At 33.0% G+C, this 13,037-nt stretch overlaps 1 long non-coding RNA gene across 1 annotated transcript in view; it reads right to left on the minus strand.

The window, feature by feature from the left end:
- LOC103882997 overlaps positions 1–13,037 on the minus strand; it is a 68,082-nt gene that overhangs the window by 8,721 nt on the left and 46,324 nt on the right. Inside the window, exons 4-5 of the long non-coding RNA XR_004183229.1 lie at positions 8,639–8,768; positions 4,038–4,170 (exon numbers count right to left, since the gene is read on the minus strand). This is a non-coding gene — a long non-coding RNA (uncharacterized LOC103882997). The remainder of the gene's footprint in view (positions 1–4,037; positions 4,171–8,638; positions 8,769–13,037) is intronic.

The raw sequence follows: 13,037 nt of genomic DNA on the forward strand, positions 1-13,037 counted from the left end.
TAATACCTTGTTAGATGAATACTTTGCAAATGTTTTTTCCCATACTGTGGGTTCTGTCTTCACTTTGTCGATTGTTTCCTTTGTGAGCAGAAGCTTTTTAGCTTGGTGTCATACCATTTTTAAATTTTTGCTTTGGGTGTCTGTGCTTTTGAAGTCTTGCCCAAAAAAAAACCTTTGGCCAGATCAATGTTCTGTAGCATTTCTTCAATGTTTTTATTGACTAGTTTCATAGTTTCCAGTCTTACATTTAAGTGTTTAATCCATTTTGAGTTGATTTTTGCATATGTTGAAAGACGGAGATATAATTTTATTCTTCTGCATAGGGATATACAGTTTTCAAAGCAGTATTTATTAAAGAGACTTCCTGGCTGGGCATGTTGGCTCATGCCTGTAATCCCAGCCCTTTGGAAAGCCAAGGTGGGCAGATCACCTGAGGTCAGGAGTTCGAAACCATCCTGGCCAACATGGTGAAATCCCATCTCTACTAAAAATACAAAAATTTGTCAGGTGTGGTGACAGCAATCCCAGCTACTCAGGAGGCTGCAGCAGGAGGATCACTTGAACCCGGGAGGCAGAGGTTGCAGTTAGCAGAGATCATGCCATGCACTCCAGCCTGGGTGACAAGAGTAAAACTCTGTCTCAAAAAAAAAATTAAAAAACAGAGACTTTCTATTTATTTATGCATGTTCTTGGTGCTTTGTCAAAAATGAGGTGGCTGTAAGTGTACGGATTTATTTCTGGGTTCTGGGCTCCGTTCCATTCCTCCGTGTGTCTGTTTTTATGCTAGTGTCATGCTGTTTTGGTTACTATAGCTTTGTAGTATAATTTCAAATCAGGTAGTGTGATGCCTCCAGGTTTGCTGCTTTTGCTTTGGGTTATTTTAGCTATTTGGGGTCTTTCCTGCTTCTGTATGAATTTTAGGATTGTTTTTTCTATTTCTGTCAAGAATGGCACTGGTATTTTGATGGAGATTGCATTGAAGCTTGTTTACATAATATAGACATTTTAACAATATTCTTTCAATTCATAAGCATGAGATATTTTTCCATTTGGGGGAGGTTCTCATCAATTTATTTTGTTAGTGTTTTATACTTCTCCTTGTAGAGATCTTTCACTTCTTTTGTTAAATTTATTCCTGGGTGTTTTTTGTAGCTATTATAAATAATATTGCTTTCTTGATTTCTTTAGATTGATCACTGTTAGCATATAAAAATCCTGCTGATGTTTGCTGTATGTTTATTTTGTATCCTGCACTTTACTGAATTCTTTTATTAGTTCTAAGAGTTTTTTGCATCAGTCTTTGGGTTTTCCTAAACATAAGATCATGTTGTCTACAAACAAGTTCCATTTATTCCCATCCTTTCCAATTTTGATCTCCTTCATTTATTTCTCTTTTGTAATTGCTATGGAAAGAACTTCCAGTGGTATGTTGAATAGACGTGGTGAAAGTGTGCATACTGGTCTTTTCTTCTTCTTCTTCTTCTTTTTTGAGATGGAGTTTCACTCTTGTTGCTCAGGCTGGGGTACAATGGTGTCACCTCGGCTCACTGCAACTTCCACCTCCCGGGTTCAAGCAATTCTCCTGCCTCAGCCTCCCAAGTAACTGGGATTACAGGCATGTGCCACCACACCCGGGTAATTTTGTATTTTTAGTAGAGACTGGGTTTCTCCATGTTGGTCAGGGTGGTCTCGAACTCCCAACCTCAAGTGATCCGAATGCCTTGGCCTCCCAAAGTGCTGGGATTACAGTCACGAGCCACTGCACCCGGCTGAAAGTGTGCATACTTGTCTTGTTCTAGATCTTAGTGGAAAAGTTTTCATCATTTTACCACTTAGTATAACAGCTGTGAGTTTGTTATATATGGCCTTTATCATGTTGAGATATATTCCTTCTGTACCCAGTTTGTTAAGAGTTTTTATCACAAAGGGATTTTGAATTTTATTGCACACTGTTTCATCATTGATTAAAATGATCACATTTTTGTCCTTGATTCTGTTGATGTGGTATGTCATATTTATTGATTTGCATCTGTGGAAACATCCTTGCATCTCTGCGATTAATTCCATTTGATCATGGGGAATGATCTGTTTATTGCGTTGCTGAATTCAGTTTACTAGTATTTGTTGAAGATTTTTACATCTGTGTTTATCATGGATATTGGCCTATAGCTATTTTTCTTTTGTTGTTGTGTCCTTATTTGGTTTTGGTATTGGGGTAATGCTAGTTTCAAATACTTTGGTTGGAAATATTCCCTTCTCTTCAGTTTTTTGAAATAGTTTGAGTAAAATTGGTATTAGTTCTTTAAATTTTTAGTAGAATTCAGCAGTCAGTCAGGTCCTGGGTTTTTCTCTGATAGGATATTATTATTATTATTTTACTGCTTCAATTTCTTTACTTATTATTGGTCACTTTGGGCTTTTTAATTTCTTCATGGTTCAGTTTTTTTCAGATTTTATGTGTCCAATAATTATTCATTTCTTATGTTTTCCAATTTGTTGGCATATAGTTTTTCATAGCAGTCAGTAATGATTCTTTGTATTTCTGTGGTATCAGTTGTAATGATTCCTTTTTCACCTCTGATTTTGTTTATTTGGTTTTTTTTCTTAGTGTAGCTAAAGATTTGTCAATTCTATTTATGTTTTCAAAAAATTCAACTTTTTGTTTTGTTGATCTTTTGTGGTTTTTCCTCTCATTTCCAGTTATTTCTGTTTTGATATTTATCATTTCTTTGTAGTTATTTGGGTTTTTCTTGTTTTCCTAGTTCCTTGAGGTTCATCATTAGGTTATTTATTTTAAGTTTTTCTGTTTTTGGATGTAGACAGTTATTGCTATAAAACTTCCCTTTTCGTACACCTTTTGCTGGATCCCACATATTCTGTATGTTGGGTTGCCATTTTCATTTGTTTCAAGAAATGTTAAAATTTTTTTCTTAATTTCTTAGTTGGCCTATTGGTCATTCAGAAGTATGTTGTTTAACTTCCTTGTATTTGAACGGCCAGCTTAGTTTTGAAAAGTTGTGTTGGTTCTCTTGGTTAATGAGAAACAAGAATTGTAGCTACATTTTTGATGTAAATAAATATCATTAAGCCCCTACGACCAAGGAAAACAGAAGAAAAGGAAAATTTAAAAAATTGTTACTCATAAATATGATTCTTTAATCAATCTTAATGGAAATGAAAATAGGCAGCCTGCTCACCCACATTCTTGTCCAGAACTCTCCCAGTTATAGGCATGTAAAACAAAGCTGAGTTAAGTTGCTGGTATGTATGGAAATTCCCATTACTTTAAAAAATATTCTACTACTTCAAAGAGTCAAAAATCTCTTTTTTCTAAGTTACACATTGGTAATAAATAAAAATATATTATATATCATATATTTATATCTTATGAATGACTAGCCCTGCAATTATAGAGATGATTTTTCAATGGAGACAATAAGAGAGGAGGATATTAACAGGTTCAATTGAGTGTGTTCCGTATAGAATATTGAACTTTTTTATTATTTAAAAAATTTACGGCTGGGCGCGGTGGCTCATGCCTGTAATCCCAGCACTTTAGGAGGCCGAGGTGGGTGGATCACGAGGTCAGGAGATTGGGACCATCCTGGGTAATGCGGTGAAACCCTGTCTCTACTAAAAATACAAAAAATTAGCCGGGCGTGGTGGCGGGTGGCTGTAGTCCCAGCTACTTGGGAGGCTAAGCCAGGAGAATGGAGTGACCCCTGAGGCAGAGGTTGCAGTGAGCCGAGATCGCCCCACTACACTCCAGCCTGGGAGACAGAGTGAGACTCTGTCTCAAAACAAAACAAAACAAAACAAAACAAAACAAAAATTTTTAACAAAAAATGCTTTCATGTGTTACCTGATAATTTCAAAAAAGCTACTCCAATAAGTGAAACACAATTTTGTGCTCCTTGTAATCTAATTTTTAAGTGCATTCATTGTACATTGTTTATTTTCTATTAATAGTCTGTTGTAAGGTCTTGGATATAAAGGTAAACATTTGTTTAGGCTGGTTCCTAGATTAAAATACTTACTTGTTGAGAAGGTTTGGGTTTATCTTCAATCTGTATTACTACCGCATCCAAATTCCAGTTTATTGGTTTATAAAATTTTTGAACTAGAAGGAACTTTAATTTACACATTTTTTCTCCTGGGAAATATTCCTCTCTGCATCAAGATAAAAATTCGCAAGTCCATGGGTTACTAATGCTAGAACTAGTGACAAGTTGTAGGCATCATTTATTAATAACTAGTCTCTGTGAATGAGTTACTAAAATAACATAAAATTTGAGCAGACCTAACTTGTAAACTGAAAATATGAAATGCTCCAAAATCTCAAACGTTTTGAGTGCCAAAGTGACATTACAAGTGGAAAATTCTACACTTGACCTCATGTGATGGGTGCACAATATTATTAACAACATTCTATAGAATTACCCTGAAGCTATGTGTATAATGTGTATCTGTAACTTGAATTTTATGTTTAGACTTGGGCCCCACCCCAAAGATATCTCATTACCTATATGCAAATAGTCCAAAATACAAAAAAATCTGAAATCTGAAACATTTCTGGTCCCAAGCCTTTTGAAAAGAAAATAGGAAAAAAGACTGAACCTCTGTATCATATTCAACTGATCTGAACTTGCTGTTCAACAATTGATAGTCTCTGTAGATTTGAGTTCAGTGTATCTTGCATGGCACTTGGTTGCCAGGATGCTAAAAGAAAAGCAGGTTTGGACTCAACCAGTATATATTTATCGTGTCTGCACACATGCACATGTGTCTAAATTCCATAACTTGGGTATTGAAAATACAATATTTTCCAGTTATGCTAGATAAGATTATTCCTTTTGCTTTTTTTTCTATTTCATTTACCATTGGCTTTAATAATATTGAACAATCTGGCTACCCTTGACAATATCAATGTAATCCTCTCATACTGTTAACTGGGTTTCACCGTTATTTTTAATAGTATAATCTCTTTGGTAACATCATACTTTAAGCTTTAACTGTGTAGTATTTAAGGAATTAAATAGAATCCTTCTGTAAAATCCCTGATATAATTTGTTAAAGCACTGTGCTTTAATCACTATGTAATTTCCTCTCTAAGTAAATTCTCTCTAATCCTCAGGACCACATTCGTAAATCCTAAAGACTGTGCCTTTTCAAAAGGGACATTCTACTTATTATTGAATAGCTTTTCAAGAGCTGCTCCTCAAATAGATGATCAGGCTAGATAAAATAGAAAAAGTTAAGAGAAAAAATATTTTATTGTGCTCATCAGCTATAAGCCTATATGGTTTTTTTTTTTTTTTTTAAACAAAAGTTTGGTTGGAAATTTATTTGCATTCATGTGGTTATCTTCATATAATTTAACAAAATAAACCTAAATGATAATAAATTAGACTCAAAGTCCAATGCCATTTTAAACTTCAATTGAGTGAAGTACTTAGTTTAATTTTGTTGGTTAATTCCATGCTAATTCTTTGGTTTCAAACTTTGAGATTAAAATTATATATATGACATATTTTATTGCCTTGTCATAGTGAGGAAAATGAAATATTAAACATAATTAACTCTTCTTAACTAATTAATGGTTTTCTGGTGTCACCATGCTATAGTTTTATGTAGTGACTCTCATTGTATTAACACTGCAGATCTGTGGATGAGGAAAGATGCAAGGAAGGCATAAACTTTCTTTTCACTTTTATAAGCTTGTTTTTTTAAAAATAAATTCTTGTGTAATTTTTTTCTTTTACATTTGTGCATCTGATCTAAAATCAAAGGTAGAAAACATTTCAATAAAATGTCTTGATTACTGAATTTGAATACATTGACATATATACCTACAAATGAAATGACGGCATATGCTTCGTAAATCTATAGTGCCACAATAATCACATACTTAGCTTAAAGGCAGAATGTCTCCCTATCTTCTGCTGAGTTTTATCCTTATGATTATTCCTTTAGTTTGCTAGGATGAAGTATTCATGAGACTGGTTGACCTATTTCTGCATTATTTTTATATATAATAAAGCTTCATCACCCTTTAGGTGGTTTTACCAATAGTAGTAATATTTCAGGCTTATTCTGAAGTTGATATTTGAAAAGTTAACAGTGACAAGTTTGATTTTAAATGTACTGCTTTGTCACATGAAAAAGATTCAAACAGAAATTAGCTGATCACATATAACAATATGTTATACCACAGATGAGGAAAATCTCTTATGACATAAATGCAAGAATTTTACACTATATACATTATACCGTATATATGTACATATGCTATAAAGACTAATTTGCTAAATAAAAAAAAGAAACAAAGCAGCAGATGAAAAACTGTCAGATGAGGACAGAGCTTGGATTTTACTGCAGCATTTTTTAAAATACTGTATCTGTTGATATAATTGGAAGTGAGAACTATCAGGATTCAGAATTTTCCTCCTGATGGATGCCTTTTTGACATCCATATTCATTCTACCTGAACTACAGACTTTTGCTCCTGTTTCTACAATCTAAAAAAATGGCTTTCAAACAATTCTTCTTTCTGTCAAAGAAACTGCTTCAAATATTTTGAATTTTAAAAAGCACCATATCTTGTTTTTGTTTCATTTAGAATATGAAGTATCATTTTTTGAGTCCAGCGTTCTCCAGGATATTTAGGGTTCCAGGATATTTAACATGTTTTCAGAGACTCCCAGTTATTTTCAATCTATTACTCATACAATTATGTAGCCTCCTTATTATAAGATCATCGCAAAGGAAAACGATTAAATTTTATGATAATGTACAGACTTAAAAATAGAACAGTCTGTATCAAATAAATAAAAATGTGTCAGGTTAGTTTTCATGCATATGAAATACACATTTTAAGACTTTAAAAAATGAAATCATAGAGATGAGGTGATAAATTCAGTTTTCTTTCTCTGACAAATCTTTTGGTGATTATGTAATTGAGAGGTTCTCATATTATTATAATGCATACCTAAAATATTCTTTGAAAAAATGCTGTACAGTGGGTATTCAGTGAGATCATGTGATAGTTTTCAGAGAGATTATTAGAAGAGCAAAAGGAAGTTCGAGACCAGCCTGACCAACATGGAGAAACCCCATCTCTACTAAAAATACAAAAAATCAGCCAGGCATGGTGGCGCATGCCTGTAATCCCAGCTACTCGGGAGGCTGAGGCAGGAGAATCGCTTGAACCCGGGTGGCAGAGGTTGCGGTGAGCCAAGATAGCGCCATTGCACTCCAGCCTGGATGACAAGAGTGAAACTCCATCTCAAACAAAAATAAATAAATAAAAAATAAGGAAGAAGAAGAAGAGCAAAAGGAGCCAAGAAAACACAATGAAAGGATAATTTCTTCAATAAATGCGGTTGGGAAAACTGGATATTCACATGCAGAAGAAAGAAATTGGAACTCTCACACACCACATGCAAAAATTAACTCAAAATGAATTAATGACCTAAGCATATGGCCTGAAACTATGAAGCTACTAGAAAAAAAATATAACAAGAAAGCTGCATGACATTGGTCTGGATTATGATTTCTTGAATAGATCATAGGATTATGATTTCTTGAATAGGTCATAGGATTATGATTTCTTTAAAAATGGGGAAAAGACCTGAACAGACATTTTTCAAAAGAAGACATAGGAATGACCAGCAGATAAATGAAAAAATGCTCAAAATCTTTAATCATCATGGAAATGCAAACTAAAATCCAAATGAGGTATCCCCTCATGTCTGTTAGAATGGCTATTATTAAAAAAATGAAAGATGACAAGTATTGACTAGGATGTCAAGAAAAAGGAACCCTGGTAAACTGCTTATGGGAAGTTAATACGGCCATTATGGAAAACAGTATAGAGGCTCCTCAAAAGACTAAAAAGATAGAATTACCACATAATCTTGATATTTTATTTCTAGGTATATATCCAGAGAAATTCAAATCAGTATGTTGAAGAGATATCTAAACTCTCATGTTTATTTCAGCATCATCCACAGTAGCCAAGATATGGAAGTAACCTAAGTTTCTGTCCATAAATGAATAAATAAAATGTGATATATATATATTTCATCATATATATATATACACACACACACACACACACATACTGGAATGCTATACAATCTTTAAAAAGAGGAAAAATCTGCCATTTGAGACAACGTGGATGAACCTGGAGGACATTATGCTAAGTAAAATAAGCCAGGCTCAGAAAGGCATATACTACATAATCTCACTTATATTTGGAATCTATAAAAGTCTATCTCATAGAAACATGGAGTAGAATGATGATTACCTGAGGCCTGGGGCATGAGGAAAGGTGTGAAGTTGGTCAAAGGGTACACATTTTTACTTAGGAGGAATAAGTGTTAGTAATATTTTGTACAGAATGGTGAACATAGTTAATAATGCATTTTATATTACAAAGTTGCTAACAGAATAGATTTTAAACATTGTCACTATAAAAAATTGATAAGGCAGTGAGGTAATGGATATGTTAATTTGCTTAATTTAATGTTTGTATAATATATACATATATCTAAACATCACATCATACTCTGTAAACATATACAATTATTTGTCAATTAAATTAATTATGAAAAGAAAATAGGAAAAAAGACTGAACCTCTCTATCATATTCAACTGATCTGAAGTTGCTGTTCAACAATTGATAGTCTCTGTAGATTTGAGTTCAGTGTATCTTGCATGGCACTTGGTTGCCAGGATGCTAAAAGAAAAGCAGGTTTGGACCAAATCTGCCAAATGAACAAACATTTATTAATAGGAAGACAATAATAAAAACAATCATACAACATGTTTTGCAAATTTGGGGATGAATGCATACTAACTAGGACCTTGACTGCTAAATCACTCAAAGGTAAACGCAAACATATCTGACAGTAGAATCAGCTTGCTTTGTAATTAGCTTTAATTACACAGTCCTCCTTGACACAGACCTTGGACCATGTAGATGTAGAGTTCTATATGTAGACCATGTAGAGTTCTAGATGTCATGTGTTGCTCCAAGGATGTTCAGCTCCTGCGAATACTGGTTATTTGCATATTGTTCATGCCAAAGATGTGTTGACCATACAATCATTTTGGTAGACCATATATCTTAAGTGCTTCAAAAATTCACCAAATAAATTCCAACAATTCTTATGTTAATGATCCCTCTGGTGTATATTTAAATAACGTTATTTGAAAACCTTTGCTGATTAAGGAATTTCGTTGCTTCAGTGACTGACTACCTGTGCCTGGGGTGTGGACTAATGTTAACTAACCCATACATGCATTCCACATTTTTGCCACAGCATTTTGATATACATTACCAATATAATATTAATATAATATATTGCATAATATAATACATAAATATATATTATATACCAATATAATAAATATAATATTTAACCATGTAATGGTTAAATAATACAAAGAAGGAAAACTTATTCTGAGGATAAAATGAAATAAATCCAAAGGGAGAAGATTAATAATATATAATCCATAATATCAGATTCAAGGGGAAATGGAATCTATCAAGGAGAATATTCTGGGATCAACAAATAGTGCCTCAATTGAAAAACCAAATTATCAAATTTAAATGTAAAATAGGAAACTTTAACATATGATAAGATACAATGGAAAATTAACCAATGAATTAGAAGAGCATTTAGAGGAATTCTCTCAGAATGGAGCAGAAAAGGGTGAAGAAATTAAAAAAAAGAAAAACATCGACATGGGAAATCCAATAGACATGTAATATGAAATTCAGAAAATAAGAACAGAGTAAGTTTCCAATATTTTAGGAATCTAAAATATCAACTGAATATTTATTCAACAATTTTCCACGTTTAATTAAACTCAAGAAATTTAATTTTAATGCAGAATTTGAGTAATGATTGTCACTCTAGATATGCCCTGTCCAATATGGTGGCCACAAGCCCCAATTGGCTCGTGAACTCTTGAAATGTGTCTAGTTCAAACTGAAATGTGCTGTAAGTATAAAATTCACACTAGATTTTGAAGACTAAGTAAGAAAATAAGAATATGAAATATAAGCTAAGAATTTTAAACACTTATTACATGTTGAAATTATTAAATGTTTGATGAGTTAAATAAAATAAATTGTTAACACTTATTTACCTGTTTCTTTTTAGTTTTTCTATGTATCTATTAGAAAATGCTTTTATTAGGCAGTGCTATCTAGACAATACTAACTTGACATGGCAATATTTTATCACTGTTATTTACTTTCAAAGTTTGGGGCATATTCCCGGAAAAACTTTAGAAGCAAATTCTTTTTGAATATGGACTTGATCTTAGAAAATAGTCAAAAATCATTTTCCACTAAGCCTGTTAAGTGAGATGGTAATAACATATGGATACACCCAAGAGGTCAAAAAACAAGGTTAGACAATTAAATATTGAGTCTTCTAATTTGGGCTGACTCATAAACTGGATTATAGCACATCTCCTCAGACCTCAATTTCCTTTTATGTAAAATGAGAGGTTTCTACTAACCTGTTTTGAAAGCTCCTTTGGCAATCTTAATACTTTGTGAATAATTTCACATTAGTCTTAATGGTTCAAGGTTTCAAAATTGGCTTTATAATCCTCTCAAAGACCTAAAGAATTATTTTAGACATGTTCAGACATAATGATGATCCTGTTCTCTGTTAAGAATATAGAATTTAACCATCATAAGACAAAAAAAATCAATGAAAACATTTCCTATTTTCTCTTTTCTTCATCTTATACGTTTGATTTTACTAGTGTCTCTCTTTGTAAATGAAATAAATGAATCTGTTAAAATATTTATACTCAAATATATTTATTCATTTCCATTAGATTTCACAAAATAGTTCCTAAGCCTTTCCTTTTATTTCTTCAAATATTTTGATTGAGAAAAATGTTTTCTTAGCATTTGATTTATTGAGCTTTTATAGCTGTACTTCATATTTGCCTTACATTTTGACGACTGTCCCTTTGATGACTTTATAAGCATTTCAAGAAGAAATAAAAGTAATAAAAACAATTTTAATTGATGTTTAGAAAAATGTCTTTGAAAGTTAGGTGAATGGATTTATAAAAATAGTAAATCCTTTGGTGTTCTTCCATGCGGTGCTGGCAAAATTTGTAAGAGAAACTACATAGAATCATTTCACTGCAAATATATCTGTTATGTCTCTGAGCAACAATATGCTTTCTAATGAAACAATGAATATGTATAAGTTGTTCTACTCAAATAACCTAAGGACAAAAAAAATACATATTTTAATCGCAACCTCAAATGTTGTAAAGCTTTTTTCTCCTTTTGCAATGAAGTCTGCCCCAATCACATCTTTTCAGGGGCTGTAAAGAAAATGCTGATTTCATCAAATACTCTGTGTGTGGTTCATGTGTTTTTTGGCTGATGCAAGGTGTTTTCATATGGCTTCCAATCAATATAAAAATACATTTAAAAATAAGAATAAAAATTATCAAAGCCATTTGTTAATTAATAAATATATTTAATTAACATTAAGTTTTAATTATGGACACAGCAATAGGTATTGACCTGAACTGGGGTTCTCTAATCTTGAAGACCAATTTCAGTTATATTTTTATGTGATGATTAAGAAACTTGAGCAAACAATTCCTGGTACAGTGGGGAGTCACAAAACATTTCTGGAATTAACCATTAAGCTACGTTGTAATGATAAAATAACCTTTATTACGTACCTGTTCTGTGCTGGGCACTGTGAAAGAATTTGATGTAATTTAATACTCACAACAACTCTGTAAGATAGATATTACTCCAATTTGATGTATGAAAAAAGAAGGCTCAGAGAATTTGGGTAACTGACCTAATGGACACATAGCTAGTAAATGACAAAATGACAATGCTGGGATTTAAACCAAGATCCAAAGGACTACAGTGACCATGACATGAGACCCCCTAATAATGTTACCTTTATACCAGGGGGTTCTGAACCTGTGGTTATATCTCAAACTACATCTAGATATGGTCTAGCTGGCTGTAGATCATACTCTAAGCAGGAAGTGGCAGAGAACAAAATGTGATCACCAAAATGTGGCAGGCAGTGAGTGAAGGGTTAATTCACAGCAAGTTCAGCACCCCATGCAGACTAAGTTACCTATGTTAATGATCATAAAGTGATGAAACTGATTTTAATATACAGCTTACACAGTTGAACATGCAGAAAGTCATGTAGGCACATAGTTTATAGAAATCACTCCTCTGTTGGATGTCTAAATTCAGTGGAATTTTTTTGGCATGTATTTCACTTTGGGATGGGGTACAATATTTTTGTCATATTTAAAATTTAGAACTTAATTTAAGCATATAAAGTGTATTTTTAATTCAAATTCTTTATCCAATGAAGGAAACATGTATATAAAATGGCCCATACACAGAAAAAAAGACAAAGACGACGACGAAAAATGAGCTTAGAAGGTTTAGCAAATACATAGATATCATTACCTTGAGTCAGTGCTTCCACATCAGGATGATTACCATCCCTCCTCCCACCCATAATCAAACACACACACACACACACACACACACACACACGAGGCATTTGGCAATGCCAGGAGAAAATTTTGGTTGTCACAAATGAGGAGTGTGTCACTGGCATTTAATCCCTGGCATAGAGGCCAGGGATTCCTCTAAACATCCCATAATGCACAGGACAGCCTATTCCCCTTCCCCAGTGCAGAATTACTGAATTTAGAATGTTAATCATGCCAAGGTTGAGAAATTGTGCCCTAAATAAGTTCTTGCCTATTTCAGGATACTTCTCTTTAGAATTTTTTTCCTTATGGGCCATTACTCTAACTTTTAGAAAGACTGTTGAAAGTTAGTACCTTATTAATAAATCATGATATAACAACTTGTTTCAAACATTGGTGTAAGGACAAAACCATTATTCTGTTGCTTGGTCACTAAGGTAATGAGGTGGTTTTTGCTTTCTAATAGTGGCATTATGGTGACAAACCTTTATACTATACTCCTTACCATA

This window comes from Papio anubis, chromosome 4 (assembly GCF_008728515.1).
Source record: "Papio anubis isolate 15944 chromosome 4, Panubis1.0, whole genome shotgun sequence".
In the NCBI taxonomy this organism is placed as follows: Eukaryota; Metazoa; Chordata; class Mammalia; order Primates; family Cercopithecidae; genus Papio; species Papio anubis.